Consider the following 15933-nt stretch of genomic DNA (forward strand, 5'->3'; position numbering starts at 1 on the left):
AGAGTGAGGGACACAGAAAGCAAGGGACACAGCGAGAGAGAGAGAGTGACACAACGTGAGAGAGGGGGACACAGAGAGAGCAAGGGACACAGAGAGCAAGGGACACAGAGAGCAAGGGACACAGCGAGAGAGAGGGACACAACGAGAGAGAGGGGGACACAGCGAGAGGGACGGGTACACGGCGAGAGATTGAGGGACACAGCGAGAGAGAGAGGGACACAGCGAGTGAGAGAGGACCGCAGCGAGAGAGAGAGGGGCACAGCGAGAGAGAGAGGAGCACACCGAGTGAGGGAGGGACACAGCGAGAGAGAGTGGGACAGCACGGTAGCCTTGTGGATAGCACAATTGTTTCACAGCTCCAGGGTCCCAGGTTTGATTCCGGCTTGGGTCACTCTCTGTGCGGAGTCTGCACATTCTCCCCGTGTGTGCGTGGGTTTCCTCCGGGTGCTCCGGTTTCCTCCCACAGTGCAAAGATGTGCAGGTTAGGTGGATTGGCCATGATAAATTGCCCTTAGTGTCCAAAATTGCCCTTAGCGTTGTGGGGTTACTGGGTTATGGGGATAGGGTGGCGGTGTTGACCTTGGGTGGCGTGCTCTTTCCAAGAGCCGGTGCAGACTCGATGGGCCGAATGGCCACCTTCTGCACTGTAAATTCTATGATAATCTATGACACAGCGAAAGAGAGAGAGGGACACAGCGAGAGAGCGGGGAACACAGCGAGAGAGAGGGGTACACAGCGAGAGGGACGGGTACACAGCGAGAGAGAGAGGGACACAGCGAGAGAGAGAGGGACACAGCGAGAGAGAGAGAGGGGGACACAGCGAGAGAGAGAGGGACACAGCGAGAGAGAGAGGGACACAGCGAGAGAGAGGGGTACACTGCGAGAGGGACGGGTACACAGCGAGAGAGAGAGAGGGACACAGCGAGTGAGCGAGGAAAACAGCGAGAGAGAGGGGTACACAGCGAGAGGGACGGGTACACAGCGAGAGAGAGAGGGACACAGCGAGTGAGCGAGGAACACAGCGAGAGAGAGAGAGGGGGACACAGCGAGAGAGAGAGGGACACAGCGAGAGAGAGAGGGACACAGCGAGAGAGAGAGAGGGGGACACAGCGAGAGAGAGAGGGACACAGCGAGAGAGAGAGGGACACAGCGAGAGAGAGGGGTACACTGCGAGAGGGACGGGTACACAGCGAGAGAGAGAGAGGGACACAGCGAAGTGAGCGAGGAAAACAGCGAGAGAGAGGGGTACACAGCGAGAGGGACGGGTACACAGCGAGAGAGAGAGGGACACAGCGAGTGAGCGAGGAACACAGCGAGAGAGAGAGAGGGGGACACAGCGAGAGAGAGAGGGACACAGCGAGAGAGAGAGGGACACAGCGAGTGAGCGAGGAACACAGCGAGAGAGAGGGGGACACAGCGAGAGGGACGGGTACACAGCGAGAGAGAGAGGGACACAGCGAGTGAGCGAGGAACACAGCGAGAGAGAGAGAGGGGGACACAGCGAGAGGGACGGGTACACAGCGAGAGAGAGAGGGACACAGCGAGAGAGCAAGGAACACAGCGAGAGAGAGAGAGGGGGACACAGCGAGAGAGAGGGGGACACAGCGAGAGAGCGAGGAACACAGCGAGAGAGAGGGGGACACAGCGAGAGGGACGGGTACACAGCGAGAGAGAGGGGGACACAGCGAGAGAGCGGGGAACACAGCGAGAGAGAGGGTAACACTGCGAGAGGGACGGGTACACAGCGAGAGAGAGAGGGACACAGCGAGTGAGCGAGGAACACAGCGAGAGAGAGGGGTACACAGCGAGAGAGAGGGGTACACAGCGAGAGGGACGGGTACACAGCGAGAGAGAGAGGGACACAGCGAAGTGAGCGAGGAACACAGCGAGAGAGAGAGAGAGGGTGACACAGCGAGAGAGAGGGGTACACAGCGAGAGGGACGGGTACACAGCGAGAGAGAGAGGGACACAGCGAGTGAGCGAGGAACACAGCGAGAGAGAGAGAGAGGGGGACACAGCGAGAGGGACGGGTACACAGCGAGAGGGACGGGTACACAGCGAGAGAGAGAGGGACACAGCGAGAGAGCAAGGAACACAGCGAGAGAGAGAGGGGGGGACACAGCGAGAGAGAGAGGGACACAGCGAGCGAGAGGGGGACACAGCAAGAGAGAGGGAGGGACACAGCGAGAGAGAGAGGGACACAGCGAGAGAGAGAGGGGGGGACACAGCGAGAGAGAGAGGGACGCAGCGAGAGAGAGTGAGGGACGCAGCGAGAGAGAGAGAGGGGGACACATCGAGAGGGACGGGTACACAACTAGAGAGAGAGGGACACAGCGAGAGAGCGAGGAACACAGCGAGAGAGACAGAGAGAGCGAGGGACACAAAGAGCGAGGGGCACAGAGAGTGAGGGAAACAGAGAGTGAGGGACACAGAGAGAACGAGGGACACAGAGAGTGAGGGGCACAGAGAGTGAGGGAAACAGAGAGTGAGGGACACAGAGAGAACGAGGGACACAGAGAGCGATTAACACAGAGAACGAGGGACACAGAGAGTGAGGGACACAGTGCACGAGGGACACAGAGAGCGCGAGGGACACAGAGAGCCCGAGGGACACACAGAAAGGGAGGGACACAGACAGAGCGAGGGTCACAGACCGAGGGACACTGAGAGAGCGAGGGACACAGAGAGAGCGATGGACACAGAGAGAGCGAGGGACAGAGAGAGCAAGGGACACAGAGAGCGAGGGACACAGCGAGAGAGACAGAGAGACGGGGACACATAGAGGGAGAGGGACACAGAGAGAGTGAGACAGATAGAAAGAGGTACGCAGTGAAAGAGAGGGATAGAGTGAGATAGAAGGACACAGACAGCGAGAGAGAGGGACACAGAGGGAGAGAGGGATCCAGAGAGGGACAGTGAGAGGTGGGCACACAGACAGAGTAAGGGACACACACACAGAAAGAGGTACACAGCGGGTCAGGATCTGAGGTTTCGGAGGCGTGAGTGGGTCAGGGATTGAGTGTTAGGGGACATGAGGGTGTGAGGGTGTGAGGGTGCCAGGACGTGAGGCAGTCAGGACTTTGGGGTTATTAAACTGACCGTTTTCATTGAATCCAAATTGTTTCATTACAAATTCTAATCTCAGGAATTGACATCAGAGGATTTCAGTGAAAAATCCCATTGATCCTCACTGTCTAATAAAATTATGTTGTTGCCGATGACCGTGTACTGATTCAGGAATAAACTTTTCATCTCTCAGTGAGAAAAAGTCAAATTGAATCCAGATTTATAGAGCAGCTCATTGAAGAAATCTGTCTGTGAACAACATGTAAAATATGAAGTGAAACTTTGCAATGAGCTTTGTTTTTGTGGCCAGGAATCTTCTCTCCAAATGGAGGCAGAAATGAAGTTGTGTTTAACTCACATTCTGTGATTTCTTGCTGCTTTTTACTCATTCTATGGAGAGCCTTCCTAAGGCGACAGACGAATAGTCATTCCAAACATGCCAGAAATTCAGAGGTAAACAAATGTTAAACCAAAGACAGAAATAATGACAGGAAAGAATCTGTTGCTGACTGCTGAATTAACATAACCATAGACAGGACAAGTGTCTTCCTTAGCAGACACAGGAACCACACCGAGGGGGGCATTCCTCACAGAAAGTCGGGGGTGGGGTCTGCACACAGGTCACTGAGGAGATCTCAGTCCAAACTGTTTCTAATCATTTCCCAATACTATTTTAAATTACGATTCAATCCTATTGGAGGGGAGTGAGTGAGAGATATGGCAGATGCAGTACAACGTGGATAAATGTGATGTTATCCACTTGGGTAGAGAAAATAAGAACGTCCCTGTCTAATAATTACATTTAATCCAATTTTTTCTGGCCTGCTCAGTGAACAACACTGGTGTGGGGAAGGCCAAGGGTTAGCTGAAGTCACATTCTGTGTGTGTGGGGCTGAGCAGCAAGGAGATCAGTATCTCTTGGCCTGCATTTACATGTCAATAGAGAGCTGTGGTCTGAGACAGACATTCCACACATGGCAGAGACTAGGGGTGGAGTCTGCTCACAGCTCACTGAGGATATATCTGTGTCTGAGGGACTTCAGTTCACAAACCAAAAACTCACTACACTCAAAACATTACCCCTCTGCTTCAGTGTGTGTGTGTGTGTGTGTGTCGCTGGGTGTGTCAATCTGCCTGTTTTGAGCTGTGCATTTTGGGTGTTGACATGTTACTGATTGACTCGAGATTGGAGATGTTGAACTCCTGTTGTGCTGTTTTGAATATTTTATTAAAATGTCCCTGTTATTGCCTTTATAATCAATGTTATCTCCTTTTTTTCTCCAGAGGCGTTTTTATTTGGAGAACTGGAAGGAAGTCGGGAATCCAGTGAGGAGGACGAGGGAGGGTGAATTCTTCCCGAGGGAGCGCTGGCTGAGGCCTGTTCCGCAGGCTTCACCCGGGTTATTACCCTGACTGAGGTTTAATTTTAATATTGGAGGGATCAAAAAGAGTGAGGGAGGGAGGGAGACAGAAATATGTATAAGAGGGATAGAGAGACAGCGAGAAACACAAGAGAAGGGGATTTTCACAGTAACTTCATTGCAGTATTAATGTCAGCCTAATTGTGACAATAAAAAGATTTTGAGTATTAATTGTCTCTCAATCTTTTTTAACCTCTGGTTGAAAGCTGTGACTTATTTGTATTCGGATGTTGCTGAGGGGTTGTAAAACTGAAAAGGGGACCCTGGGCTCTCGCTGTATTAAATAGTTTCAATCTTTTCCTGTGGTTTAGTTAATTTTCTCCCTCTTTTTCCCAGGAATTTGAATTTTGAAAGACTGCAATGTGAGCAGGAATCTTTGGGTAAGGGTATTTCTCCCGAGCATGGATGGATGGACTGAGGCCTACTCCACAGGCCGCACTCACGTGAGTTGTCTCTTTATTGCAGCCCCGGCCTTGCACTTAGACACAAACACATTAAACCTTAGGTGGGCGGCAAAGAGTAAAATACAAATCTGGAATATGAAGCTGTCTAATTTTGTTCCAAAATAACAGGGGTTATATTAATTCTGAGCGTCCCAGGGGTGGGGGTATGGGGTGCGGTGTGTGTGTGGGGAGGGGGGGGGGGGGGCATTTCACTGTTTCAGCCACTCTCTGTAATCTGGTAGAGAGAGAGAGAGAAATCTCAGATCAGAAACTCTGAACTCAATTTTGAAAGTGGTCATCATTTGTTGGGCTCTCCCTGTGCCCAGGTTGCCGGCATAATTCACAAAATTAACGATAGTGGGGGTCACTTTTAAATGAACCCATTGACTGTAAAGTAATCTCGATTGCCCGGAATTAAAGTCCCTTGACTTGAAGCGGGTCTAATTCTGGAATGAAGCCTGTATTTTAGGCCGAGGCACAAGTATGAGAGTGAAATTAAATTCGCAGGAGGTCATTTGAATTCAGTTTGCTGTGGTTGTGAATGTTGGATTCCTGTGTGTGACCCTGTCTCTCTCTCTCTTTCTCCTTCCCAACTATTAGGATGATAGAAAGAGAGAGAGAGAGAAGTACAGAAAGAGTGTGGGGCTGGGGGGTAATAGAGATTAGAGAGAGGGAGAGGAGAAAGACAGATGGTGGAGGGAGAGGGAGGTCGTGAAAAAGAGAGGCTTTCTCTCCCTTTCTGTCTTTCTTCCATTCTTGCCCCTCTCTCTCTCTCTCTCTCTGTCTCCCCAGCTTTCTGCCACTATCTGTCCATTTCTCTCCAGCTTTTTAGTGTCTCTTTAAACCTTTAATCTAAGAAAACCACCCCACAAACTGCAATGGGGAGTCTCATCACATCTTTCTGGGGATACCCTGATTAGAGAAACAAATAGAACTAAATGCTGGGAGGCTGATGAGGGATAACGAGGGAGACAGAAATATGAATGAGAGGGATAGTGGGACCGAATGAGATAGCGAGAGAGAGAGAAAGAGAAAGACAAGGGAAGTGGGAACTGTCTCTCAATCTTTTTTATTCTGTGGTTTATAACTGAGATTAGTGTAGGTGGATGTTGCTGAGAGTTTGTGTGACTGAGAGGGGGAATCTTGGCCTCTTGCTGTGCTACAAGTGTAAACATTTTCCTGCGTTTTAGTTAATTTTCTCCCTCTTTTCCCCAGGAATTTGAACTTTGAAGACTGCAATGTGAGCAGGAATCTTTGGACAAAGGCTATTCTCCAGAGGACAAGTGGATGGACTGAGGCCTACTCCACAGGCCGCACTCACGTGAGTTGTCTCTTTATTGCCGCCCTGGCCTTGCACTTCGACACAAACACATTAACCCTTTGGTGGGCGGCAAAGAGTAAAATACAAATCTGGAATATAAAGCTGTCTAATTTTGTTCCAAAATAACAGGGGTTATGTTAATTCTGAGCATCCCGGGTATGTGTGGTGGGGGGGGGGGGATTTCACTGTCTCAGCCACTCTCTGCAACCTGGTAGCAAATGTCAACGACACTCAACACTGCCGACTGCACCTACTGGGATCTTTCTGTGTGCCAATGGATTTTGTTTTAAAAAGGTTTTTCTTCGTTTTAAGAGGCAGTTTAACTCTTTCAGAAACTGAAGGGACTTCTCCAGGGATGTTCCAATCCACACATGACACGGCGGGGGTGGGGTGGGGGGGTGGTGTTAGGTGCAGTGGGGAATGGGGCTCCCAGCAGGAGTGAGGAGGGGGGGGGGGGGAGATGGACAGTGTCCCATCTGGTTAGGTCCAGATTGCTGCTGCTGTGGGATCTTGCTGTTCACTCACAGGCCTGTGGCCTTTGCCCGCGCAGCAACAGTGACCACAACTCTGAAAATAAAATAGCTCTCTTCCTGTGTTTGAGTGGGTTTCGCCCCCACAACCCAAAGATTTGCAGGGTAGGTGGATTGGCCACGTGAAATTGTCCCTTAATTGGAAAAAATGAATTAGGTACTCTAAATTTATAAAAATAAATAAATAAATATAGAGTACCTACTTTTTTTTTAATGAAATAGCTCACGGACTGCAAAGTGGGTTCGAAGGTCTCGAATTTTAAAGTCTTAAACTTGAGTGCTTGGGAACGAGAGAGTTAATGAACCCTTTCTGCGTGCACTGACGGGATATTCAGCCTTGATCTCATCGCTGCTGAGAGAGAAATCCACCATCAGAAACTCGGAACTCAATTTGGAAAGTGTCACCATTTTTGGGGTCTCCCCGTGCACAAGTTGCCTGCAGAATTCCTGAAATGAACCAACAGTGGGGTCACTTTAATACTGAATCCATCGACTGTAAAGTAATCTGGAATTATAGTCCCTTAAACTTGAAGGGGGTGTAATTCTGGAATAAAGCCTGTGTTTTAGGCCGAGACTTAAATGTGAGGGTGAAATGAAATTGGCAGGGGGCCATTTGAATTCAGTTTGCTGTGGTAGTGATTGTTGGATTCCTGTGTGTGATCCTCTCTCTCTCTCTCCTTCCCAACTACTGGGATGAGAGAGAGAGAGAGAGAGTGGGGTCATGGGGGTGGGGGGGGGGGGGGGGGGGGGGTGGGGGGGGGGGTAAGAGGGAGATGCGAGAGAGAGGTTGGAGGGAGAGGGAGGTAGTGAAAAAGAGAGGCTTTCTCTCCCTTTCTGCCTTCTTTCCATTCTTGCCTCTCTCTCTCTCTCTCTGTCTCTCCAGCATTCTGCCGCTATCTGTCCATCTCTCTCCAGCTTTTTAGTGTCTCTTTAAACCTTCAATCAATGAAACCTTCCCACAAACTGCAATGGGGAGCCTCATCACATCTTTCTGGGGATACCCTGATTTGGGAAATAAATGGAAATAAATGCTGGGAGGGTGATTGTAAAAAGTCTCCGGACGGACCAGGCAGCTGGTTTCCCAGTTTAAAGAGGGAAGTGTAACTTTCTGGGGACAGTGGATGTGGCTCCAGACTCCCAATACCCGTGGTATTCAGGGGTGGGGGTATTTTGGGGGCGAGGGGGGGAAGAGATGGAGGAAAGAATATAGCAGGCAAGGGAAGGAATATGTCTCTCCCCCATCCCCCCCGCTCACCTGCCTGTCCCACCCTGTCAGGATCACATTGCTGGTTGTGGGATCCTGCTGTGCATCAGTGGCCTGCAGCCTTTCCTGAAATGTCAACTTAGTGACCACGCACAATTTAATATTAAACTGGCTCACTGAGTGTGCAGCAGTCGGGAGGGGGTCTGAAATGAATAGGCCGCAGCCTGGGTACAGGTTTGTCCTCAATGGTGGTGTTTGTGTTTTCGACAGAGCGGTGGGATAGGAAGGATTTCTGAGGGGGGTTTGGGGATAAATGTCCCTGCCTCAGTCACCCCAGCTTTCTATCTCTCTCACTCCTACTTTCCAGCCATTTCTTTCTACATTTCATCTTGGACTAAATGTTACAGAGAACCCCAATGTGATTTGTCGAGAGAGTGGAGGGAGAAAGAGAGTGAAAAAGAGAGGGCAGGGAGAGAGAGAGAGAGAGTGGAGGTAAAGAGATATAGTGAAAAGGGGAGGGGGACAGAGAAAGACAGAGGGTGGAGGGAGAGAGAGTGAAAAAGAGGGGGAGAGAGAAAGACAGAGAGAGGGCGGTGGGAGAGAGGGAGTGAAAAAGAGGAGGAGAGAGAATGAGAGAGAGAGTGGAGGGAGAAAGATATAGTGACAAGGGGAGGGGGACAGAGAAAGACAGGGTTGAGGGAGAGAGAATGAAAAAGAGAGGGGAGGACAGAGAAAGACAGGGTGGAGGGAGAGGGAGTGAAAAAGAGGGAGAGAGAACGACAAGAGGGTGGAAGGAGATAAAGTGAAAAGGGGAGGGGGACAGAGAAAGTTAGAGGGTGGAGGGAGAGAGTGAAAAAGAGGGAGAGAGAAAGAGAGAGAGGGCGGTGGGAGCGAGGAGTGAAAAAGAGAGGGGGTGAGAGAAAAGGGAGGGCCAGGGGAAACGGGGGGAGAGATGTGGGGTGGGGTGAGGGGGTGATCAGGCACAGGGTCTGGGGGTGGGGGTTCTGCTGTGCACAGTCACGGCCCAGTCACATTATCTTTTAGAAAGTGCGATTTTACACAATCCTGAGACAGTCGATTTGAAATGTCCTGAGACAGCCCTGTCCTGTCCTGAGGCAGTCGATTTGAAAATGTCCTGAGACAGCCCTGTCCTGTCCTGAGACAGTCGATTTGAAAATGTCCTGAGACAGCCCTGTCCTGTCCTGAGACAGTCGATTTGAAAATGTCCTGAGACAGCCCTGTCCTGTCCTGAGACAGTCGATTTGAAAATGTCCTGAGACAGCCCTGTCCTGTCCTGAGACAGTCGATTTGAAAATGTCCTGAGACAGCCCTGTCCTGTCCTGAGGCAGTCGATTTGAAAATGTCCTGAGACAGCCCTGTCCTGTCCTGAGACAGTCGATTTGAAAATGTCCTGAGACAGCCCTGTCCTGTCCTGAGACAGTCGATTTGAAAATGTCCTGAGACAGCCCTGTCCTGTCCTGAGACAGTCGATTTGAAAATGTCCTGAGACAGCCCTGTCCTGTCCTGAGACAGTCGATTTGAAAATGTCCTGAGACAGCCCTGTCCTGTCCTGAGACAGTCGATTTGAAAATGTCCTGAGACAGCCCTGTCCTGTCCTGAGGCCAGTCGATTTGAAAATGCCTCCAGAGGGAAAGAAGACCTGAGAGAGAAAGAGAGGGAGCGTGGGAGAAATTGCCTGTCTCACTCTTCCCCACCACATCCCCCTCCCCTCACCGAGCCTCTCTCTCCAGCTATTTCCCTCTATACTTCCTCTTCCAATAAAATGATAAAAACACCAACGTGATTTGTCGTTATTTGAATGGGGAGGCTAGTGGGGGTGGCGAATGTGTGTGGGGGTGTGGGGTGTGTGCGGAGGGGGGCGGTTGAGTGGGAGGTTAAGAGAGACGCAGGATACGGACTGGGCTCCTGTCTCCATCATGTTTATTATTTATGGGATCCTGCTGTGCACACTGCAACATGTAAACATGAACGTATCGACTTTCATAATGTTGCCGAGGTGCTGGGATTGAATTTATAAATGTGAGGCTGTGTAAGGGATATCTCCTGTGCTGAAGACGGACTGATTAGTGAAGTGTTGGTGATGGGGGGAGGGGGGGTTGTGTGGGTGTGGGAGGGGGTTAATTCAGCTCACCGAGTTCTCCAATGTCTCCAGGCTCCCCCCCATCTGCCCCACTGTCAGTTTTAAAGAGGGGCTTCCCATTTAATCAGACAATTTCCCAATCGCGCAGTGCCCGTGTTGTACTGTGATTAATGTCACGGTTCCTTGTGAAAGCCCAGGGGACCGTTTGAATCGACTTTTACTGAGTTTCTGCTTGTCACATTCTCAGTCTCTCTCTCAGTCAGTCTCTCTGTCTCTCTCTCTCCCTCTCAGTCTCTCTCCCTCTCAGCCTCTCTCCCTCTCAGCCCCTCTCCCTCTCAGCCTCTCTCCCTCTCAGCCCCTCTCCCTCTCAGCCCCTCTCCCTCTCAGCCCCTCTCCCTCTCAGCCCCTCTCCCTCTCAGCCCCTCTCCCTCTCAGCCCCTCTCCCTCTCAGCCTCTCTCCCTCTCAGCCTCTCTCACTCTCAGCCTCTCCTCCCTCTCAGCCCCTCTCCCTCTCAGCCCCTCTCCCTCTCAGTCTCTCTCTCCCTCTCAGTCTCTCTCTCCCTCTCAGTCTCTCTCACTCTCAGTCTCTCTCTCCCTCTCAGCCCCTCTCCCTCTCAGCCCCTCTCCCTCTCAGTCCTCTCTCCCTCTCAGTCTCTCTCCCTCTCAGCCTCTCAGCCCCTCTCCCTCTCAGCCTCTCTCCCTCTCAGTCCTCTCTCCCTCTCAGCCCCTCTCCCTCTCAGCCCCTCTCCCTCTCAGCCTCTCTCCCTCTCAGCCTCTCTCCCTCTCAGCCTCTCTCCCTCTCAGTCCCTCTCCCTCTCAGCCTCTCTCCCTCTCAGTCCCTCTCCCTCTCAGTCTCTCTCCCTCTCAGCCCCTCTCCCTCTCAGTCTCTCTCCCTCTCAGCCTCTCTCCCTCTCAGACCCCTCTCCCTCTCAGCCCCTCTCCCTCTCAGCCCCTCTCCCTCTCAGTCTCTCTCCCTCTCAGCCCCTCTCCCTCTCAGTCTCTCTCCCTCTCAGCCTCTCTCCCTCTCAGCCTCTCTCCCTCTCAGCCTCTCTCCCTCTCAGCCCCTCTCCCTCTCAGCCCCTCTCCCTCTCAGCCCCTCTCCCTCTCAGCCCCTCTCCCTCTCATCCCCTCTCCCTCTCAGTCCCCTCTCCCTCTCAGCCTCTCTCCCTCTCAGCCTCTCAGCCCCTCTCCCTCTCAGCCTCTCTCCCTCTCAGCCTCTCTCCCTCTCAGCCCCTCTCCTCTCAGCCTCTCTCCCTCTCAGCCCCTCTCCCTCTCAGCCCCTCTCCCTCTCAGCCTCTCTCCCTCTCAGCCCCTCTCCCTCTCAGCCCCTCTCCCTCTCAGCCTCTCTCCCTCTCAGCCTCTCTCCCTCTCAGCCCCTCTCCCTCTCAGCCCCTCTCCCTCTCAGCTCTCTCCCTCTCATGCCCCTCTCCCTCTCAGCCCCTCTCCCTCTCAGCCCCTCTCCCTCTCAGCCTCTCTCCCTCTCAGCCTCTCCTCCCTCTCAGCCCCCCCTCCAGCCCTCCCTCTCAGCCCCTCTCCCTCTCAGCCCCTCTCTCTCTCAGCCCTCTCCCTCTCAGCCCCTCTCCCTCTCAGCCCCTCTCCCTCTCAGCCCCTCTCCCTCTCAGCCCCTCTCCCTCTCAGCCTCTCTCCCTCTCAGCCTCTCTCCCTCTCAGCCCCTCTCCCTCTCAGTCTCTCTCCCTCTCAGCCCCTCTCCCTCTCAGCCCGTCTCCCTCTCAGTCTCTCTCCCTCTCAGTCTCTCTCCCTCTCAGCCCTCTCCCTCTCAGCCCTCTCCCTCTCAGCCCCTCTCCCTCTCAGTCTCTCCTCCCTCAGCCCCTCTCCCTCTCAGCCCTCTCCCTCTCAGCCCTCTCCCTCTCAGCCCCTCTCCCTCTCAGCCTCTCAGCCCCTCTCCGCTCTCAGCCCCTCTCCCTCTCAGTCTCTCTCCCTCTCAGCCCCTCTCCCTCAGCCCCTCTCCCTCTCAGCCTCTCTCCCTCTCAGCCCCTCTCCCTCTCAGCCTCTCTCCCTCTCAGCCCCTCTCCCTCTCAGCCTCTCAGCCTCTCTCCCTCTCAGCCCCTCTCCCTCTCAGCCTCTCTCCCTCTCAGCCCCTCTCCCTCTCAGCCCCTCTCCCTCTCAGCCCCTCTCCCTCTCAGTCTCTCTCACAGTCTCTCTCCCTCTCAGCCCCTCTCCCTCTCAGCCCCTCTCCCTCTCAGTCTCTCTCCCTCTCAGCCCCCTCTCCCTCTCAGTCTCTCTCTCCCTCTCAGTCTCTCTCTCCCTCTCAGTCTCTCTCCCTCTCAGCCTCTCAGCCCCTCTCCCTCTCAGCCTCTCTCCCTCTCAGTCTCTCTCCCTCTCAGCCCCTCTCCCTCTCAGCCCCTCTCCCTCTCAGCCTCTCTCCCTCTCAGCCTCTCTCCTCTCAGCCTCTCTCCCTCTCAGTCCCCTCTCCCTCTCAGCCTCTCTCCCTCTCAGTCCCTCTCCTCTCAGTCTCTCTCCCTCTCAGCCCCTCTCCCTCTCAGTCTCTCTCCCTCTCAGCCTCTCTCCCTCTCAGCCCCTCTCCCTCTCAGCCCCTCTCCCTCTCAGCCCCTCTCCCTCTCAGTCTCTCTCCCTCTCAGCCCCTCTCCCTCTCAGTCTCTCTCCCTCTCAGCCCCTCTCCCTCTCAGTCTCTCTCCCTCTCAGCCTCTCTCCCTCTCTCCCTCTCAGCCTCTCTCCCTCTCAGCCTCTCTCCCTCTCAGCCCCTCTCCCTCTCAGCGCCTCTCCCTCTCAGCCCCTCTCCCTCTCAGCCCCTCTCCCTCTCAGTCCCTCTCCCTCTCAGCCTCTCTCCCTCTCAGCCCCTCTCCCTCTCAGTCTCTCTCCCTCTCAGTCTCTCTCCCTCTCAGCCCCTCTCCCTCTCAGCCCCTCTCCCTCTCAGCCCCTCTCCCTCTCAGTCTCTCCTCCCTCAGCCCCTCTCCCTCTCAGCCCCTCTCCCTCTCAGCCCCTCTCCCTCTCAGCCCCTCTCCCTCTCAGCCTCTCAGCCCTCTCCCTCTCAGCCCCTCTCCCTCTCAGCCTCTCTCCCTCTCAGCCCCTCTCCCTCTCAGCCCCTCTCCCTCTCAGCCCCTCTCCCTCTCAGCCCCCTCTCCCTCTCAGTCTCTCTCTCCCTCTCAGTCTCTCTCCCTCTCAGCCCCTCTCCCTCTCAGCCCCTCTCCCTCTCAGTCTCTCTCCCTCTCAGCCCCTCTCCCTCTCAGTCTCTCTCTCCCTCTCAGTCTCTCTCTCCCTCTCAGTCTCTCTCTCCCTCTCAGCCCCTCTCCCTCTCAGCCCCTCCTCCCTCTCAGCCCCTCTCCCTCTCAGCCCCTCTCCCTCTCAGCCTCTCTCCCTCTCAGTCTCTCTCCCTCTCAGCCCCTCTCCCTCTCAGTCTCCTCTCCCTCTCAGTCTCTCTCTCCCTCTCAGCCTCTCTCCCTCTCAGCCCCTCTCCCTCTCAGCCCCTCTCCCTCTCAGCCCTCTCCCTCTCAGCCCCTCTCCCTCTCAGCCCCTCTGCCTCTCAGCCCCTCTCCCTCTCAGCCTCTCAGCCCCTCTCAGTCTCTCTCCCTCTCAGCCCCTCTCCCTCTCAGCCTCTCTCCCTCTCAGCCTCAGCCCCTCTCAGCCTCTCTCCCTCTCAGTCCCTCTCAGCCTCTCTCCCTCTCAGCCCCTCTCCCTCTCAGTCCCTCTCCCTCTCAGCCTCTCTCCCTCTCAGTCTCTCTCTCCCTCTCAGCCCCTCTCCCTCTCAGCCCCTCTCCCTCTCAGCCCCTCTCCCTCTCAGCCCCTCCCCCTCTCAGCCCCTCTCCCTCTCAGTCTCTCTCCCTCTCAGTCCCTCTCCCTCTCAGCCCCTCTCCCTCTCAGTCTCTCTCCCTCTCAGCCCCTCTCCCTCTCAGCCCCTCTCCCTCTCAGCCTCTCTCCCTCTCAGTCTCTCTCCCTCTCAGTCTCTCTCCCTCTCAGCCCCTCTCCCTCTCAGCCTCTCTCCCTCTCAGCCTCTCTCCCTCTCAGCCCCTCTCCCTCTCAGCCTCTCTCCCTCTCAGTCTCTCTCCCTCTCAGCCCCTCTCCCTCTCAGCCTCTCTCCCTCTCAGCCCCCTCTCCCTCTCAGCCCCTCTCCCTCTCAGCCCCTCTCCCTCTCAGCCCCTCTCCCTCTCAGCCCCGCTCCCTCTCAGCCCCTCTCCCTCTCAGCCCCTCTCCCTCTCAGCCCCTCTCCCTCTCAGCCTCTCTCCCTCTCAGCCTCTCTCCCTCTCAGACCCTCTCCCTCTCAGCCCCTCTCCCTCTCAGCCTCTCTCCCTCTCAGTCTCTCTCCCTCTCAGCCTCTCTCCCTCTCAGCCCCTCTCCCTCTCAGCCTCTCTCACTCTCAGCCCCTCTCCCTCTCAGCCCCTCTCCCTCTCAGCCTCTCTCCCTCTCAGTCTCTCTCCCTCTCAGCCTCTCTCCCTCTCAGCCCCTCTCCCTCTCAGCCCCTCTCCCTCTCAGCCTCTCTCCCTCTCAGCCTCTCTCCCTCTCAGCCCCTCTCCCTCCCAGCCCCTCTCCCTCTCAGCCCCTCTCCCTCTCAGCCCCTCTCCCTCTCAGCCCCTCTCCCTCTCAGCCCCTCTCCCTCTCAGCCCCTCTCCCTCTCAGCCTCTCTCCCTCTCAGCCCCTCTCCCTCTCAGCCTCTCACCCTCTCAGCCTCTCTCCCTCTCAGCCTCTCTCCCTCTCAGTCTCTCTCCCTCTCAGCCTCTCTCCCTCTCAGCCCCTCTCCCTCTCAGCCCCACTCCCTCTCAGCCTCTCTCCCTCTCAGCCTCTCTCCCTCTCAGCCTCTCTCCCTCTCAGCCCCTCTCCCTCTCAGCCCCTCTCCCTCTCAGCCCCTCTCTCTCTCAGCCCCTCTCCCTCTCAGCCCCTCTCCCTCTCAGCCCCTCTCCCTCTCAGCCCCTCTCCCTCTCAGCCCCTCTCCCTCTCAGCCCCTCTCCCTCTCAGCCTCTCTCCCTCTCAGCCCCTCTCCCTCTCAGCCCCTCTCCCTCTCAGTCTCTCTCCCTCTCAGCCCCTCTCCCTCTCAGTCTCTCTCTCCCTCTCAGTCTCTCTCTCCCTCTCAGCCCCTCTCCCTCTCAGCCCCTCTCCCTCTCAGCCCTCTCTCCCTCTCAGTCTCTCTCCCTCTCAGCCCCTCTCCCTCTCAGTCTCTCTCCCTCTCAGTCTCTCTCTCCCTCTCAGCCCCTCTCCCTCTCAGCCTCTCTCCCTCTCAGCCCCTCTCCCTCTCAGCCCCTCTCCCTCTCAGCCCCTCTCCCTCTCAGCCCCTCTCCCTCTCAGCCCCTCTCCCTCTCAGCCCCTCTCCCTCTCAGCCCCTCTCCCTCTCAGCCCCTCTCCCTCTCAGCCACTCCCCCTCTCAGCCCCTCTCCCTCTCAGCCTCTCTCCCTCTCAGCCCCTCTCCCTCTCAGCCCCTCTCCCTCTCAGCCTCTCTCCCTCTCAGTCCCTCTCCCTCACAGCCTCTCTCCCTCTCAGCCCCTCTCCCTCTCAGCCCCTCCCCCTCTCAGCCCCTCTCCCTCTCAGCCCCTCCCCCTCTCAGCCCCTCTCCCTCTCAGCCTCTCTCCCTCTCAGCCTCTCTCCCTCTCAGCCTCTCTCCCTCTCAGTCCCTCTCCCTCTCAGTCTCTCTCCCTCTCAGCCCCTCTCCCTCTCAGTCTCTCAGCCCCTCTCCCTCTCAGTCCCTCTCCCTCTCAGTCTCTCTCCCTCTCAGCCCCTCTCCCTCTCAGCCTCTCTCTCTCTCAGCCTCTCTCCCTCTCAGCCTCTCTCCCTCTCAGCCTCTCTCCCTCTCAGTCCCTCTCCCTCTCAGTCCCTCTCCCTCTCTCCCTCTCAGCCCCTCTCCCTCTCAGCCCCTCTCCCTCTCAGTCTCTCTCCCTCTCA

At 55.5% G+C, this 15933-nt stretch overlaps 1 long non-coding RNA gene across 2 annotated transcripts; it reads left to right on the forward strand.

The window, feature by feature from the left end:
• Nucleotides 1–4193: 4193 nt before the first annotated feature.
• On the forward strand, nucleotides 4194–6250 carry LOC140405640 (uncharacterized). 2 transcript variants are annotated; one of them, XR_011938727.1, is made up of 3 exons: nucleotides 4194–4516; nucleotides 4824–4930; nucleotides 6146–6250. It is a non-coding gene; the product is annotated as an uncharacterized lncRNA (long non-coding RNA). The 2 variants fall into 2 exon arrangements; XR_011938726.1 differs by having other exon boundaries at nucleotides 4194–4484.
• The last annotated feature ends 9683 nt before the right edge of the window (nucleotides 6251–15933 follow it).

Source organism: Scyliorhinus torazame, unplaced genomic scaffold, assembly GCF_047496885.1.
Source record: "Scyliorhinus torazame isolate Kashiwa2021f unplaced genomic scaffold, sScyTor2.1 scaffold_171, whole genome shotgun sequence".
In the NCBI taxonomy this organism is placed as follows: Eukaryota; Metazoa; Chordata; class Chondrichthyes; order Carcharhiniformes; family Scyliorhinidae; genus Scyliorhinus; species Scyliorhinus torazame.